The sequence below is a fragment of the Monodelphis domestica genome, chromosome 1, assembly GCF_027887165.1.
Source record: "Monodelphis domestica isolate mMonDom1 chromosome 1, mMonDom1.pri, whole genome shotgun sequence".
NCBI lineage: Eukaryota > Metazoa > Chordata > Mammalia > Didelphimorphia > Didelphidae > Monodelphis > Monodelphis domestica.
In genome coordinates, this window is record NC_077227.1 from 376,378,501 (window position 1) to 376,396,339 (window position 17,839).

The 17,839-nt window shown below is 38.2% G+C and overlaps 1 protein-coding gene and 1 long non-coding RNA gene across 2 annotated transcripts in view; one reads left to right on the forward strand and one right to left on the reverse strand.

The window, feature by feature from the left end:
* Positions 1–17,839, forward strand: part of KCNIP1 (potassium voltage-gated channel interacting protein 1) — a 598,407-nt gene that overhangs the window by 88,928 nt on the left and 491,640 nt on the right. The window lies entirely within an intron of this gene.
* LOC130456392 (uncharacterized) lies at positions 598–16,921 on the reverse strand. Its single transcript, XR_008915172.1, has 2 exons — positions 16,751–16,921; positions 598–2,098 (listed from the first exon to the last, which is right to left on the reverse strand). It is a non-coding gene; the product is annotated as an uncharacterized LOC130456392 (long non-coding RNA).

A 17,839-nucleotide genomic window follows, 5' to 3' on the forward strand; every position in this document is an offset into this window, starting at 1 on the left:
GTGACTTTCAGAATCTTCCCAAGATAGCAATGAATATTTGATTCCTTGACTTGTGCTTTATTATTTTTATTGAGACCCATCAACAGCCTCTTAATGACCACAATATATCCCACTGCTGACCTGCTGGCTTCAAAGAAATGAGTCACTTCCCTACTCAGGATTTCTCCAAGAAAGAAGGTGGTTTGGCAGCTGCCCAACAAATAAACATTCCCTGAGCACTTGCTCAGGAAGTAATGTGCTGGGTAATAAGGAGGACATAAAAAGTAGAGATCCCTGATCTTTGGGGACTTATTCTCAAATAGAATGATATAGCATATGTACAGATGAGTCCAGAGTCCCCCTAAAAACCCCAGCTCTGGAAATCCTCTTGCTCCTTTCTCAAATTCACTGTGGCATGTTTGCCCAATCATTGTCCGAACCACAGCTTGAGCCGCCATTATGACAATTCTCTCTACCCACAGAGCATATAAGAGCCACAAATAAAATAACAAGGTTTTTCATTCAGACAGAACACCAAAGTAGGTTGTGTAGGAAAATGAATGAACAATAGAATCCAACTACCTCTGTGCCTCCCATAATGAAGACTAGGAAAAGAAATTTTAGCTTCTTCTGTTTTACTTGCTTTGTCACAATGATGACTCATGTTGACCTTGCAGTCCACTAAAATCTCAGAAGATCTTTTTTTAATTGTAAATGTGTGTAGTTTTTACATTACAAACAGTCATAGATTATTTCCACTTCATGAGAGGTTTCTTGTAATAAAAGTAAATCAGTTAAGTCAAATGAATAATATTGACCTCATCTGAAAGTGTGCACAGCATTTCACATTGAAGCACCTCCCTTACCTTTGTATTTAAACAAACAAAAATATTCATAGAAACTTGCTTTATATGTCTCCCCATTTGGGAAAAGAAAAAGAAAAAGAAAGAAATTTCTTGTAACAAATATGCAGAATTAAGCAAAGCACATTCCCTCAATGACTTCATATAGATAAAGATATAGAGATAGAGACACACAGTTGTCTCATTTTGTACTCTAAATGTGCCACCTCTCATAATGGATAGTATGTTTGATCAATAATGAACTGGAATCATGAATGGTCATTGTATTGATCATACATATTACAACTATCAAAGTTGTTTTTACAGGATTATTATTGTACAAATTATTCTCTTAATTCTACTCATTTCATTTTTTCATCAATTTACAGAAGTTCTCGAAATCAGGCATTTTTGTAATATTGCTGTTATTATATGATAGGGGCAGGGTTCATCTATTCATTTGTACCACCTAATTAAAATCCTGGTAGATATTGTCAAAAGACCCCTATGTCATTCCCCCTTCTTCCTCAATTTTTCTGTCCTGCCCTCATTCTAGGGGACTACAACATATACACTGGTTCTCCCTCAAACATCCTAACCACTCATTTGCTCAACCTAATCCCTTCCCATGAGCTGTACTTCTAACCCATTTCAGCCACACACAAAAATGCTCATAACATTGATCCTGCCACCCATCCACAAATTGCTACCTCCATGTTCAAGAACCTGAAATCTCTTTATTCAACCATAATCTATTGGCTTTTCACCTCTCCTCCTGCCTTTGTTTATGAAAGTGTTTTTCTTTATCTACATTGTGACCTCTAATCCCTTGATCCCTCAGTTCTCTTCCAGGCCATCTTCCTTACAACTACTAGTTCATATAGTCTTTCTATGTCTTTTTGAAACCATATATTTTCCCATTTCTTCCAGCACAATATATTCTATCACATTTGCATACCATAACTTATTCAGCTATTTCTCAATGGATAGGCATCACTGATTTCCAAGGTTTGGAGTTTCTTTCTTTTTTTCTTTTATTACCACCACCAAGACTTTTTCCCAAGAAATTTAATAAGTATGCCATCTATGCTTTCACTTCTCATCGGTAAAGTGTCCAAAAGTCCAGGGAATAAGAGTATATCCATAGCAACTCATGATTTCTGTGGTTGAAGTTGTAATTTTACAAACAACATGGTGATCTCTCTGGTTACTCTGAGCTGCAAACTAGTACACATTCAGTCCATGTCATGGGCACCTGTCCTCTTCATTTTCTGGACCTGGAATACAGTGAGCATATGTTACTTTGCAGAAGTAGGCTGCACTCCCACAATATAAGACTGCTCTAAGTTCAACTGCCCCCCACCCCCACAGCAGTTCAGGAGCATTCCAGCACTGTCCAGACCTTCTGCCCATTGACATCTCCTGGTTCCTTGGTTTTCCCTTTCAAAATTGCCTTCTGGTAAAATCTTTCATTCTGGATACAAGGGTCATTGTATTCTGCCACCATGGGGCTTCACTGAATGCAAACCAGTTCCTTTGCTTCCTCCATTATGGACAAATGTGGTTGGATTGGAGTCATCTAGCTCTGGAAGTCCAATTGCCCCTTTTATATATAAAAAGATCACGAATAATCGAAGGAAGTAAGTGATTCATCATATATAACCTATGTTGAATAATAGATGAACCGTCTTGGAAATTCACAAACTGCATGACCAGGGTCGGCTCACTTCACCTCTTTCTATCTCAGTTCCCCATCTTTTGTACAGAAATTAGAGTCATCATGATATAATGCAGGGGTCCCTAAACTATGGCTCAGGGCCATATGTGGCCCCCTTAGGCCATGTGTCTGGCCCCCACCACACTTCCAGAAGGGGCACCTCTTTCATTGGTGGTCAGTGAGAGGTGCTGTGTCCCTCATGTTCAGTACTACTTCCGGTGACGTAATCCTTTGTGTGGCACCTTACAATGAGGCGCTGTGCAAAGGATTATGTGGCTGCACAATGGAAGACTTCAGCATGGTGAGTGGCAATCTGGGGGAGGGGATTCCACACTGTGTATACTGCTGCCCGGCATAGTGGTGGCAGTGCTGGGCCTGTGCAAGGTGTGACAGGCCCATCACAGCCAGCGCTGCAGCCTTCGCTATCCCAGACAGCATATACAGATTTGTTCATAGTTTTTTTTTTCTTTTTATGGTCCAGCCCTCCAAAGGTCTGAGGGACAGTAAACTGGCCCCCTGTGTAAAAAGTTTGGGGACCCCTTGATATATTGGATAATCAGGAAGATCTGAGGCTGAATCCTGTCATACTGCATGGATTACCCTGGGCAAGTCAGTTAAACTATCTGTCCCTCAGCTTGCTTATCTGAGAAATGAGGGTCTTAAACCCCATGGCCTCTAAGGTCCCATTCAACTCTAACTATATGGCTTTAGGTCACTTAACCTCTCTCCTCCTCAGTTTCCCTATTTGCAAATGGAGATAAAAAGACTTCATAAACCCCATGGCCTCTAAGGTCCCATTCAACTCTAACTATATGGCTTTAGGTCACTTAACCTCTCTCCTCCTCAGTTTCCCTATTTGCAAATGGAGATAAAAAGACTTCACACCTTATGAATATTAAATTAGATAATATAGCTAAACTGCTTTACAAACCTTAAAGTACTAAATAATAAATAACAATTTTAAAATAAAGTGAAGAAAGTCCTATGTATAAGTTAGCTATTATTATTATAATTAAATTCTGTAAAGAGATAAATTACTGTGGCTAAGTGAGATCAGAGAAAGTTTAGAGGAGGAGGTAGAAAGGCTTGAGCTAAGGACTAAAAATGGGAATAAATGTGATCAGTGGATTTTGAGGGGAACAGTCTGACTAGAGTGGGCAGTTACCTAAAAATGTGGTAGGAGAAAAATTTGGAAGAAATTGAGTGGAGCTAGAAATGCTAGACTAAAAAGTTTGGAGTTTTGATATTTCTGAGCATTACTAGAATATGAGTAAACTGATATCTTAGGAAGTTTACTTTTATTAGTATTTTTTTTTTATTTCAGAGCTCTAGGGAATTCCTGGTATGGACATTCCCTCCACCACACAGAAACTTCTTAATAGACTTGGAGAATGGCCCTAGGCAATGAGGAGTTAAATTCTTGACTCAGGTCACACAGCTACTATGTGTCAGAGACAGATAGACAAATCTAACTACTATGTCTCTTTTGTATCTCTCTCTCTCTTATTCAGAAGGCAGTGTTGTATGTGCAAAAAGTTGCTGACTTGGAGTCAGGAAAAACCCTGGGTTCAAATCTAGCCTCAGATACTAGCTGTAGGATCATGGGTAAGTCACTTAACCTCCATTTGCCTTGGTCTGCTAAATGGTGATAATCACAATACCTACCTGCCAGGGTTGTTGTAAGGATCCAATGAGATAATAACTGTAAAACACTTAACAGTGTCTATACAAATGTCAGCTATTATTATTATTGTTATTATTATTATTATTCAAATCCTGTCTTGCATATTTACTAGTTATATGACTGTGGACAAGTTACTTGGCTTCTATTATACGCAAGCCTCAAACAAATCCAAGGTTTAGAATGTAATCAGTACTTGTGGAACATAAAACACAATTAAAATCAACTTTTACAATCCGCCAATAGGAAGGAGAGTCAAAGTGAAGCATCTGACTTCAATTCCTGCTGTCTGGGCTTTTTATATATCCCAGGGATATGCAAAGGGGGAAAATGGTTTCTCTGTCTTCTTAAAGGTCAGCTCAGCTTACCTAAAACATGTCTTTCCCACCAAAACCTCTCTGAGAGCCTCAGGTTGTTTTGTCAGTAAAATGGCAATAATATCTGTCTTACCTCACAGGGTAGTTGTGAGGTTCAAACAAGATCATGTACATTAAGCATTTTGCCAACATTCAAGCACCTTATAAATGCCATTTTTTAAAAATTAAGGGAAGCATGAGAATTTTCCAAATTTTTTACTGAAATTGGAATGCCAGTTTTGTGTCTAGGACACCCCAATTGTGGCTTAGCATTCCGGGGACCAGTAAGTAGCCTCTGAAGACTTTTCTTCTCCTGTGGGTGGCTTGATTCAGGGGTTTAAGCATCCACTAGCACATAGGGCTGATTCAAACATTTTGAAGCCTGCTTGCTTCTCTCCTGTGAACCCTCCATACCCCGGGCTGTCATTAACATGTTAGTCACCAGCTGCTAGGGGCAGGGACCAGCAGGCACTCTTGTATTAATCCTGACTGCCCTCGAGGCTCAGCTGGGTCATTTCTTTTTTCTCCCTTTTTAATGAATGGTTTCAAAAAATAGCCATATGCAATTCAAATGCCATGATTAGAGGGAGAAGAAAAACCCCCTTCCTTTAATTCAAAGGCTCTATTCTTTAGACTTGGGATCCTTCAACCAAAAAGCAACCATGATAAGAGACATTTTTTCTTCCCAACATTTGTTGATTACTTGGTTTCTTTAAGAAATCAGGGAAGATACAAAGAGAGGTTATGAATTTTTTTCCCTCACAGAACTTGCATTTTCTGATAGCTTTATGTAGTGAAAAGAACCAGGGGCTTGTGAATCAGGAAGAGCTGGATTTGAGTCTTACCTTAACTTGAATTTACTACTTATTTGAATCACTTTACTAACTGTATGACAACCTCAGTTTGTTCACTTGCAAAATACACCTCTTATGAGTACAATAATCAACTCCAATCTAGGCAGGTAATTCAATTGCTCTTTAGCTCCATTCACCATCCTTTTGATTTCCCATTTTAAAACGCCTGTCCATGGCAAACACATATATACATTCATACAGATATATTTATAAATGAATATAAAATATAAATATAAACACACATATAAAGTCTTGCCTATTAGAATATAAACTTTTGAGAGTAAGAGCCATAGTGTTTTTTATATTTTTATTTCCAGAACTTAGATCAGTGCTTAGCACATAATAACCACTAAATAAATTATTTTGTTCATTTGTTCATTCATATATCATACCTTTTGCACATAAGTAACTTAAAAGACAAAAAGTGTACCATGTATTCTATTGGAAAATATCTCAACTCAGAGCTGAATGGGGTGAATGAATCAATAATAAATAAGTATTTATTAGACACATATACAAAGTACCATGCTAAGAGCAGAGGATACAATTAGAAAAGCAAGACCAGAAAGGGCTTGCATTTTGCCAAACTCTCATCTTTCCCGACCCCTGAGGCAACTGGGTTAAGTATTCTTCTACTCTATTCAGAAAGGACTGCAATATCTATAATTGGGAGGAGACCCTTTTAATCTGCCATATTCTGATAAATAAACATTTTCTCCATCTCTCTCCAAAGTCTAGACAATGAACAAAACACTTAAACCCTGGTTGTACAAACGAGAATTGTTATATAAAGGCTCCTAATTAGCTCTCACAACCAGAACTGGCTCTAGGATATCTGTTTACTGTCCTTGTTGGGTATCATCTAGAATGGGATTGAGAAGGTTCTCCTCCTCTGTGTCTGACATCTCCTTCTCAATCTCTTTTTGTTAGATCTTCATCCAGATCATGCTGGCTAATCTGTGTGAGTTCCTCAAATATCTGTCCTAGGCCCTCTCCTCTTCTGCTCCTATAATAATTCAATAAGTACCTTATAAAAATTATTTAATATAAAATAAGCTAATATTATCTTCCGTGGAAACACATCCAGTGGAAAGAGCCCTGGATCACCATCCTTGCCCTCCTTCATGTGCTTCTGGGCCTTTATCTCTCTGAACCTGGGCTTCTAAATCTACAGAATGAGGACATCTCTCTAGATGACAGTGTTCATGGACTTATCTGCCATTAAATAAACAACTTTGTCTTCTAGCATTAAAAAAGTAAAAAAAGAAAAAGAAAAAGCTCACATTCTAACAATTCAGAAGACAGGTTTGGCAAGACAGACTCAGGAGAGAACATTCAGGAGATGGGTCCAGCTGCAGGGTAGGTGATATGACTTAATAGGGTAGATAGCAAATAGAGCCAATTTTTATAGAAGGAGGGAAGGAATAAGGCTCGTGAACATCATTACTGCCATTTTGATCTATAGGAACAAATACATTTTTGACATTAAACCATTTCACAGAGACAAGGACCATGGTGATAAGAATATTTTATTTCCTGGTCTTCAGTTGTCATGACTGCTGAGGAGGTGGGAGCTTTAGTGAGGGCAGGAGCAATCCTGAGGCTATATCTCCTTTGTGTTTGTTCCTCTAGATGGAGTGAAGAGCCATCTGGAGTCAGGGCTGGTAGCTTATAGTTCACTGCTGCTCACAGAGTTCTTGGTTAAAGAGTCCCAGACTGTCTACATTGAAGTCTGAAGGGAGGTGGTGGTCATGGTTTTTGTGGATAAGCCATTTTCCATCTTACAGCCTCCTGTGTCTGTCATCAGGCTTCTTGATGCCTTAGTCCATTTGTCTTGCTTGTCTATCTGCAGTCTCAGTTCTATCATTATCTAGCTATGTGATACTGAGAACATCATTTCGCTTCTCTCAGCCCAAGTTTCATCATTCATAAAATTAGTACATTCAAAATCAGGAAAATAATATCAGTTTTTTTCTATCTTATGAGACTATTGTGGGGATAATAATAAAAATAGCAAAAACACTTCCAGGTAAACATGGCTGCAATCTAGATGCCACATGCTTCCTCTCCCTGGCACCGAACGAAATAGACTACATCAAAGGAGCATAAAAATCACCTTTGGAGGAACATAAGGACTCCTCAGTACCCCACAGAGGCGAAGGTACGTGGGATTTGAACATTTCCACACTATAATAAGAAGGAGAAAAAGCTTGCACAGAAACGTGAATTGAGCCGCCCTTCCCCCCTCCACCTCCCCCACCAAACCAGAGTGAGCTACCGGAGTGCTCACTGGGACAGTGAATGAGTGGGGAACGTCTCTGTCTGGGGGGGGGCACTCCAGGGTCCTTGGGATCTGGGGACTGCCAGGAAGCAACGTCTCAGGGCGGTTTCATGGGAGAATCCTGCGCTGAGCACAGGGGGCCTGCGGAGCTGTACTCCAGGTGGTTGAGCTGAGCATCTGGGCAGAGCTAAACACCAGGGGCGGACCATGTGCTGACTATCTGGGCGGAGCTGAACACCTGGGCAGTTGGACGGTGATCAGGGGCCCCACGCTTTAAGAAACCTCAAAGACTGGGAAGAACTAGTCTGAGGCAACCTAAATTCACAGAAAACACGCCCATATCACCCAGACCCCAGACCAAAAAGGAAAGGGGAATAAAACCACCAAAGGGATGGCTCACATGGCCCAAAATCAAGCCTCCAGGAAGAAAGGGAAAAAGGTGACTATTGAAAACTTTTATGGTGGGAGTACCCAAGGAAAAGAAGAGAATGAGGATGAAATCCAAAAAAAAATCAGAACATGCCTCCCAAAATGGAAACTATCAACAAGCTCTGGAAGATCTCAAACTGGAGCTTACCCAAAAGATGGAAACCTTCTGGAAAGGAAAATGGGAGAAAGAGATCAGCAGTCTGATAGATAAGATTGCTCAATTGGAGAAAGAGCTGGAAGTATCCAATAGAAGAGCAGACAAAGCTGAAAAGCAAAACCAGTCCCTAACAACCAGAATTAAGCAACTCAAAGAAAGTAAGATCATAAAACAGAAAGAATCAATAAAGCAAAGCCAAAAAATTAATGAATTAGAAGAAAACATAAAATAACTCACTGAAAAGGTCACAGACTTGGAAAACAGAGGAAGAAGAGACAACCTCCAAATTATTGGTCTCCCAGAAAAACCAGAGATAAACAATAAACTCGATGTTATTCTACAGGAGATTATAGAAGAAAATTGCCCACACGTTCTGGAGCAAGGGGGCAAAATAGAAATAGAAGGGTTCATAGAACACCCTCTATACTAAATCCCCAAAAGACAAACCCCAGGAATGTAATTGCCAAATTCACGAGCTTCCAAGAAAAGGAGAAAATCCTACAAGAAGCCAAGAAGAGGAGCTTCAGATATAGGGGGGCTCCCATAAGGATCACACATGACTTAGCAGCTAACACACTAAGAGACCACAAAGCATGGAACACGATATTTAGAAAGGCAAGAGAGCTGGGTCTCCAACCAAGAATCAACTACCCAGAAAAACTGACTATATACTTCCAGGGGAAAGTATGGGCATTCAACAAAATAGAAGATTTCCAAGCATTTGCTAAGAAAAGACCAGAGCTCTGTGGAAAGTTCGATATCCAAGCACAGAAAGCAAGAGAAACATGAAAAGGTAAATATGAAAGAAAGGAAAAAGGAGATAAATGTTATCTTTTTCTTTAAGTCAAACTCTCTTCTATAAGGACTACATTTACATCAAATTATATATATTAATATGTGGGGAAAATGTTTTGTGTAACTCTCAAAAATTGTATGCATCATAAGAGTAGTTAGAAGAAACTTGCATAGGGAAAGATTGGGGCATTAAGAAGATCTGGTGAAAGTGGGGGCAAAGAAAGGAAAAGGGGGGGGGAATTGTCGATAATACTAAGATTTACTTCAAGAAATGGGAGGGACTTAATAGAATAACCTTTCCCATATAAAGATACACATGGGAAGGGGAGGGGAAGAAATCTCATATGAGGAGAGGAAGAGAGCATTAAATGGAGTTACTTAAACCTTACTCTCAGTGAAATCAAATCTGAGAGGGAAGAACATCTAGACCCAGAGGGATCCTGAATTCTATCTTATCCAACAGGTCAAGAAAAAAAGGAAAATTAAAGAGGGGAAGGGGGAGGGAGTATAAAAAGGGAGGGAAGGAGAGGGGGGAGGGGAAGGGAGCATAAAAAGGGAGGGGCTAGAAAGGGAAGCATCTCAAGGGAGGGGACTAGGGGGACTGACCTAAAGTAAATCACTGGTTCAAAAGGATATAGCTAGAGAAGAAAGGTCAGAACTAGGGGAAGATATCAAAATGCCAGCGAATCCACAAGTGACAATCATAACTTTGAATGTGAATGGGATGAACTCACCCATAAAATGTAGACAAATAGCAGATTGGATTAGAACCCCAAACCCTACCATTTGTTGTCTTCAAGAAATGCATATGAGGCAGGTCGATACTCACAAGGTAAGAATTAAAGGTTGGAGTAAGACCTTTTGGGCCTCAACTGATAGAAAGAAGGCAGGAGTTGCAATCATGATATCTTACAAAGCCAAAGCAAAAATAGACCTGATCAAAAGGGTTAGGGAAGGTAAATATATTCTGTTAAAAGGGAGTATAGAAAATGAGGAAATATCACTAACCAACATGTATGTACCAAATGGTATAGCATCCAAATTTTTAATGGAGAAACTAGGAGAATTGGAGGAAATAGACAGTAAAACCATATTAGTGGGAGACTTGAACCAACCACTATCAAATTTCGATAAATCAAACCAAAAAATAAACAAGAAAGAGGTAAAAGAGGTGAATGAAATCTTAGAAAAATTAGAGTTAATAGACATATGGAGAAAAATAAATAGGGACAAAAAAGAATATACCTTCTTTTCAGCACCACATGGCACATTGACAAAAATAGATCGTACACTAGGTCACAGAAACATGGCACTCAAATGCAGAAAAGCAGAAATAATAAATGCAGCCTTTTCAGATCACAAGGCAATAAAAATATTGATCGGTAAGGGTACATGGAGAGCCAAATAAAAAATTAATTGGAAGTTAATTAATATGATACTCCAAAATCGGTTAGAGAAGAAATCATAGAAACAATTAATAATTTCGTTAAGAAAAATGACAATGGCAAGACATCCATTCAAACCTTATGGGATGCAGCCAAGGAAGTACTTAGAGGTAAATTCATATCCCTGAGTGCATATATTAACAAATTAGGGAGGACAGAGAACAAGGAATTGGAAATGCAAATAAAAAAACTTGAGAACAAACAAATTAAAAACCCCCAGAAGAAAACCAAACTAGAGATCCTAAAAATTAAGGGAGAAATTAATAAAATCGAAAGTGATAGAACTATTGAGCTAATAAACAAGACTAGAAGCTGTTACTTTGAAAAAACAGACAAAATAGACAAAGTACTGGTCAATCTAATTACAAAAAGGAAAGAAGAAAGGCAAATTAACAGCATCAAGGATGAAAAGGGGGATCTCACCTCCAATGAAGAGGAAATTAAGGCAATCATTAAAAACTACTCTGCCCAACTATATGGCAATAAATATACCAACCTAGGTGATATGGATGAATATTTACAAAAATATAAATTGCCTAGACTAACAGAAGAAGAAATAGATTTCTTAAATAATCCCATATCAGAAAAAGAAATCCAACAGGCCATCAAAGAACTTCCTAAGAAAAAATCCCCAGGGCCTGACGGATTCACAAGTGAATTCTATCAAACTTTCAAAGAACAGCTAACTCCAATACTATACAAACTATTTGACATAATAAGCAAAGAGGGAGTTCTACTAAATTCCTTTTATGACACAAACATGGTACTAATTCCAAAGCCAGGCAGGCCAAAAACAGAGAAAGAAAATTATAGACCAATCTCCCTAATGAATATAGATGCAAAAATCTTAAAATAGGATATTAGCAAAAAGACTCCAGCAAGTGATCAGAAGAATCATTCACCATGATCAAGTAGGATTCATACCAGGGATGCAGGGCTGGTTCAATATTAGGAAAACCATCCACATAATTGACCACATCACAAGCAAACCAACAAAAATCACATGATTATCTCAATAGATGCAGAAAAATCCTTTGATAAAATACAACACCCATTCCTATTAAAAACACTGGAAAGCATAGGAATAGAAGGGCCGTTCCTAAAAATAATAAACAGTATATATCTAAAACCATCAACTAATATCATCTGCAATGGGGATAAACTAAATCCATTCCCATTAAGATCAGGAGTCAAACAAGGATGCCCATTATCATCTCTATTATTTGACATTGTATTAGAAACACTAGCAGTAGCAATTAGAGAAGAAAAAGAAATTGAAGGCATTAAAATAGGCAAGGAGGAGACCAAATTATCGCTCTTTGCAGATGACATGATGGTCTACTTAAAGAATCCTAGAGATTCAACCAAAAAGCTAATTGGAATAATCAACAACTTTAGCAAAGTTGCAGGATACAAAATAAACCCACATAAATCATCAGCATTTCTATTTAATTCCAACACAGCTCAGCAGCAAGAACTAGAAAGAGAAATCCCATTCAAAATTACCTTAGACAAAAATAAAATACTTAGGAATCTATCTCCCGAGACAAACACAGGAACTATATGAACACAACTACAAAACACTCTCCACATAACTAAAACTAGACTTAAACAATTGGAAAAACATTAACTGCTCATGGGTAGGACGAGCCAATATAATAAAAATGACCATCCTACCCAAACTCATCTATCTATTTAGTGCCATACCCATGGAACTTCCAAAAATTTTTTTTTTACTGATTTAGAAAAAACCATAACAAAGTTCATTTGGAAAAACAAAAGATCAAGGATATCCAGGGAAATAATGAAAAAAAAAATACAAAGGAAGGGGGTCTTGCAGTCCCAGATCTCAGACTATATTATAAAGCAGCGGTCACCAAAACAATCTGGTACTGGCTAAGAGACAGAAATGAGGATCAGTGGAATAGACTGGGGATAAGTGACCTCAGCAAGATAGTATATGACAAACCCAAAGATCCCAGCTTTTGGGACAAAAATCCATTATTTCATAAAACTGCTGGGAAAATTGGAGGACAGTGTGGGAAAGATTAGGTTTAGATCAACACCTCACATCCTACACCAACATAAATTCAAAATGGGTAAATGACTTGAACATAAAGAAGGAAACTATAAGAAAATTAGGCGAACACAGAATAGTATTCATGTCAGACCTTTGGGATGGGAAAGACTTCAAAACCAAGCAAGACTTAGAAAGAGTTAAAAAATGCAAAAAAATAATCTGGAATACATCAAATTAAAAAGTTTTTGTACAAACAAAACTAATGTAACTAAAATCAGAAGGGAAGCAACAAATTGGTAAACAATCTTCATAAAAACCTCTGACAAAGGTTTAATTACTCAAATTTACAAAGAACTAAATCAATTGTACAAAAAATCAAGCCATTCTCTAATTGATAAATGGGTAAGGGACATGAACAGGCAGTTCTCAGCCAAAGAAATCAAAACTATTAATAAGCACATGAAAAAGTGCTCTATATCTCTTATAATCAGAGCGATGCAAATCAAAACAACTCTGAGGTATCACCTCACACCTAGCAGATTGGCTAACATGACAGCAAAGGAAAGTAATGAATGCTGGAGGGGATGTGGCAAAGTGGGGACATTAATTCATTGCTGGTGGAGTTGTGAATTGATCCAACCATTCTGGAGGGCAATTTGGAACTATGCTCAAAGGGTGATAAAAGACTGTCTGCCCTTTGATCCAGCCATAGCAATGCTGGGTTTGTACCCCAAAGAGATAATAAGGAAAAAGACTTGTACAAGAATATTCATTAGTCGCACAGTTTGTGGTGGCAAAATAATTGGAAAATGAGGGGATGCCCTTCAATTGGGGAATGGCTGAACAAATTGTGGTATATGTTGGTGATGGAATACTATTGTGCTCAAAGGAATAATAAACTGGAGGAATTCCATGTGAACTGGAACAACCTCCAGGAATTGATGCAGAGCAAAAGGAGCAGAACCAGGAGAACATTGTACACAGAGACTGATACATTGTGGTACAATCGAAGGTGATGGACTCCTCCATTAGTGGCAATGCAATGTCCCTGAACAATCTGCAGGGATCTAAAAAAATACTATCCACAAGCAGAGGATAAACTGTGGGAGTAAAAACAAAGAGGAAAAGCAACTGCCTGACTACAGGGGTGGAGGTGATAGGACTGAGGAGAGACTCTAAATGAACACTCTAATGCAAATACCAACAACATGGAAATGGGTTAGAAACAGGAACACATGTGATAACCAGTGGAATCGTGCATCGGCTATGGGAGAGGGAAAGGGGGCGGGGGGAGGAAAAGAAAATGATCTTTGTTTCCAGTGAATAATGTTTGGAAATGACCAAATAAAATAATGTTAAAAAAAAGAAAAGGCAACCCAGAAAAAATAGCAATAACAAAAATAATGCTATATTTTGTTATATAGTACATATGCTTTTTTTCTAATTGCTTTCTATAAAGTATTTTATTTGGTCCCCAAAATAAATCTGTTTGAGAGATAAGATAACCATTATTCTCTATACTTCACTGGTAAGAGACTAAAGCTCAGAGAAAGAGCTCTCACTCAACCCCATATCTTCTAACTATTCCAGCTTCTAGCTGCCCTGAGGACATGGATTCTTTTCAAAATGATATAAAATAAGAAAAGGCTTCAAAACTTAGAAGCCAGTGTAGATGCAAGGGAAATAAGATTTTCCTTTCCCTTCATTTTTCACACATCCTAATTTCATTTCCCAATTTGTTATCAAGAATTTTTTCTATTTTTTGCATTATGCTATCATCCATTCAGCAGTTATTTCTTCTTTCAAAAGCAGCTTCTATCCTCTCTACTTGCTATTCAAAAAGAGGCAGCAAACAAATCAAAGTAGGCTTAGTTTCTCTCTTTCATGGTCCTCCACCCCCAAGAAGCCATACTCTATTATTCTGTAGATAATGGGCATCCACTGAAGTTGTTTTGGATTTTTTTAAACAGGGGAATAAGGTAAATCAGATCAGTGTCTGTGATCAATTCAATACCATCAAAAACACCAAGGTTATCCACTGCATCCTGGGCCATCTCTAGTCATCCCGACTTTGATGACTCTGGAAGAGAGAGTGAAGCTGATGACTTTGTGCAACTCTGACTTACTTAAATCTAACTCATGAACAAGATGAGACATCACCCTGTAATGTCAATGATCCTCTTTGAAAACAAGAAATGAAGAGCAATGATTAATTGCTGCAGAGGTTCCCAACCTATAGTACATATAACTTCAGGGCATATGAAGAAGCTTGTCAAGAAGGTACAGGCAATATCTGATAAATAATTATATTATCCTATTGAAATTTTCCAGAAATAGTAGTGTTGATTGAGAAATGTTATGTTCCAAATGGCTTCAGTTATAAAAAAATAATCCCTTTATTTTATTGCCTATGTCATATTCAGGATAAACGCTAGAATTTTTTGTCAGGTTGAATAAGATGTATGGGAAGTTTTGCTGAAAGCCAAGGGAGTGCAGGAATCAAGACCCCGATAGTAGAAGGATAGGAACAGTATCAGCTAAATGACTTAGAGACAAGAGACCAATTAGGAGGCTATTTCAATAGTCCAGGGGAATGGTAACAAGTACCTAAATTCCACCTGTGGCAATGGGAATGAAGAGAAAGGAATGAATTTCAGAAATGGTATCAGAAGTACAAAATCTGGTGACTGTTTAATTAAAGGAGTTTTGCTGGTGGGAGAAATAAAAATAGCTGATAACCATCCTTTGTGTCTGAATTAGCACATTTCCCCCATTTTCATATTTCCTTCCCCTTCTTTTAGGTACCAGCTCCTCCAAGAAGCCTTCTCTAATCATCTCTTCCCCACCCTACCTAAAGTGAAAATGATCTCTCCTCAGATTTCTTAAAGAATTTCATAGGGACCTTTCTTTTGTCTGATGTCACCTTCCTTATATCATAGTTCTTGGTGTACATGTTTTCTCTGATATCAAAAAGACAGCAGACTCTAGTGAATAGATTGCTGGATTACTGGACTCATGACCTGGGACAGACCACCTCTCACTTTTCCTTACCTGCTGTATGACATTGGATCAGTCACTTTCCACAGTCTCAGTTCATCTTTTTAAATCAAGGATAATAATGAGTAGCACCTACTTCACAGTGTTGTGAAACTCAAAAGAAATTAATAAAGGTAAAGTACTCCTAAAATCTTCCAAGTTCCAGCTACAATATGCTGATGTTAAGTTGATGCATCTCTTGTCCTGTCAGTCAGTTAATAAACATTTATTAAGCACCCACTATGTGCCAGTGACTGTTAAAGCATTGGAAATATAAAAAAAAGAGACAAGAGATAGTCCTTGTCCTCAAGGAGCTCATAACCTAATGAGGGAGCCACAAACAAACAATTATGTAAAAATAAGTTATAAGCAAGATAAATAGTAAATAATGCAAAGAGAGAAGATGCTAGAATTATGAGGGGATGGGAAATCTATAGAAGGGAATTTAGATGAGACTGAAAAGAAGCCAGAAAAGCCAGGAGGTAGAGATAAAGAGTGAGAGCATTTCCAAACATGGAAGTCAGCCAGAGAAAATGCCTGACCTCAAGAGATGGAGTGTATTGTTTGTGGAACACCCAGAAGGCCAGTGTCACTGGACTGAAGATTACCTGTCCAGGAGAAATGTGGAAAAAGACTGGAAAAGTAAGAGGAGGCTGAGGTTATGAAAGACTTTGAATGCCAAACAGAGCATTTTGTATTTGAACCTGGTGGCAATAGGGAGCAGTGGCTAGGGAGCAGAGTTTATTGAATAGTGCAGTGTGTGTGTGTGTGTGTGTGTGTGTGTGTGTGTGTGTGTGTGTGTGTGTGTGTGTGATGGTCAGACCTATTTTTTAAGAAAATCATTTTGGTGGCTGAATGGAGAATGGATTGAGTGGAGAGCAACTTGAGGCAGGTAGATCTACCAACATTGCTATTGAAATAGTCCAAACAAGAAGTGATGAGGACCTGCACCAGAGTGGCGGTCATATCTTCATATCCCAACTATCTAGTGCAAAGCTTTGTACGTATAGTAGGTACTTAATAAATGTTTATTAAATTTCATTAAAATATATCCTGCATGTCTATTAAGTGCTAGATGATACAAGGGAAATAAAAGCTCTGATCTTTAAGAGGGTCACACTTATACCGAGGGTATATACTTACATCCTAGGGTCTTACCTTTCAAAGGATCCTTTAAGTTCTGAAATGCTGTGGATTCCAAGATTCTCCCCAGCAGCTTTGCTGTTCATGACTTCCGCCTCTTTGTTTCTAAAAGTGGAGGAACCTCTGTGATCTGAGGCACTGCCATCTTGTGGCAGCTTCTCCCAAGAAAACCATATCTGTGAAAGCTTCCTGAAAGAGAGAATGCCACAGGCAAAAAGGTGTCAATGATGTACAAAAAGAATACCCTACAGACACCCCCACCCCACCTTCTAACTGACCAGCCTCCATCACCTGGGTAGGGAAGGAAACAAACTGAGTGAAATTGCAAGTAGCCAGAATCCTGGATGGGACAGAGAGGACTCTGGCCAATTTCTCATAATCAGGGCTGATACTGATGCAGTAACCATCTTATTTGTGGATTTGCAAACTTTGAAGTTGATCTCTAAAAAAATGCATCAGCCTGTGGTCCTTTCTCAGTAGCTACAATACTATAAATCTGATTAAATAGCTCTTTGACAATTGGAGATATTTTAGAGTTTAAGATTAATAGAGACTATCTACCTTCAGAGAAAGAACCAAGAGAGTCTGAATATGGACTAAAGCATACTATCTTTCACTTTCCTTTTTTTTGTCTCAGTTTTCTTTCAAAACAAGACTAACATGGAAATATGTTTTGCAATGCTGCACATGTATAACCTATATCAAATTGCTTGCCATCTCAGGGAAGGAAAAAAGAAGGGAGAAAGGGAGAGAATTTGAAAATCAGAATAAAAAAAAAACAAATATTAAAAATTTTTTATGTGCAATTGAAAAAATAAAATATTATTTAAAAAATAATAATAGCAAGATTGATATAGGGGATTAAAGTTTCAAAGCATTCTCTAGATGTCTATTTATCTGATCCTCAAGATATTATTACCCTCCTGTATGAAGTACTGATGAAGAACCTGAGACTGAAAAAGGGTTAAATAACTTGCCCAGAATCACACAGATAAACAAGTGTCTGAGGCAGAATTTGAAATCAGGTCATGTGTCCAGTAACCTTGTCACTGTGCCTCCTACTTGCCTCAAGTGCCAGATATATGGAGTTCACATGTAAGGACT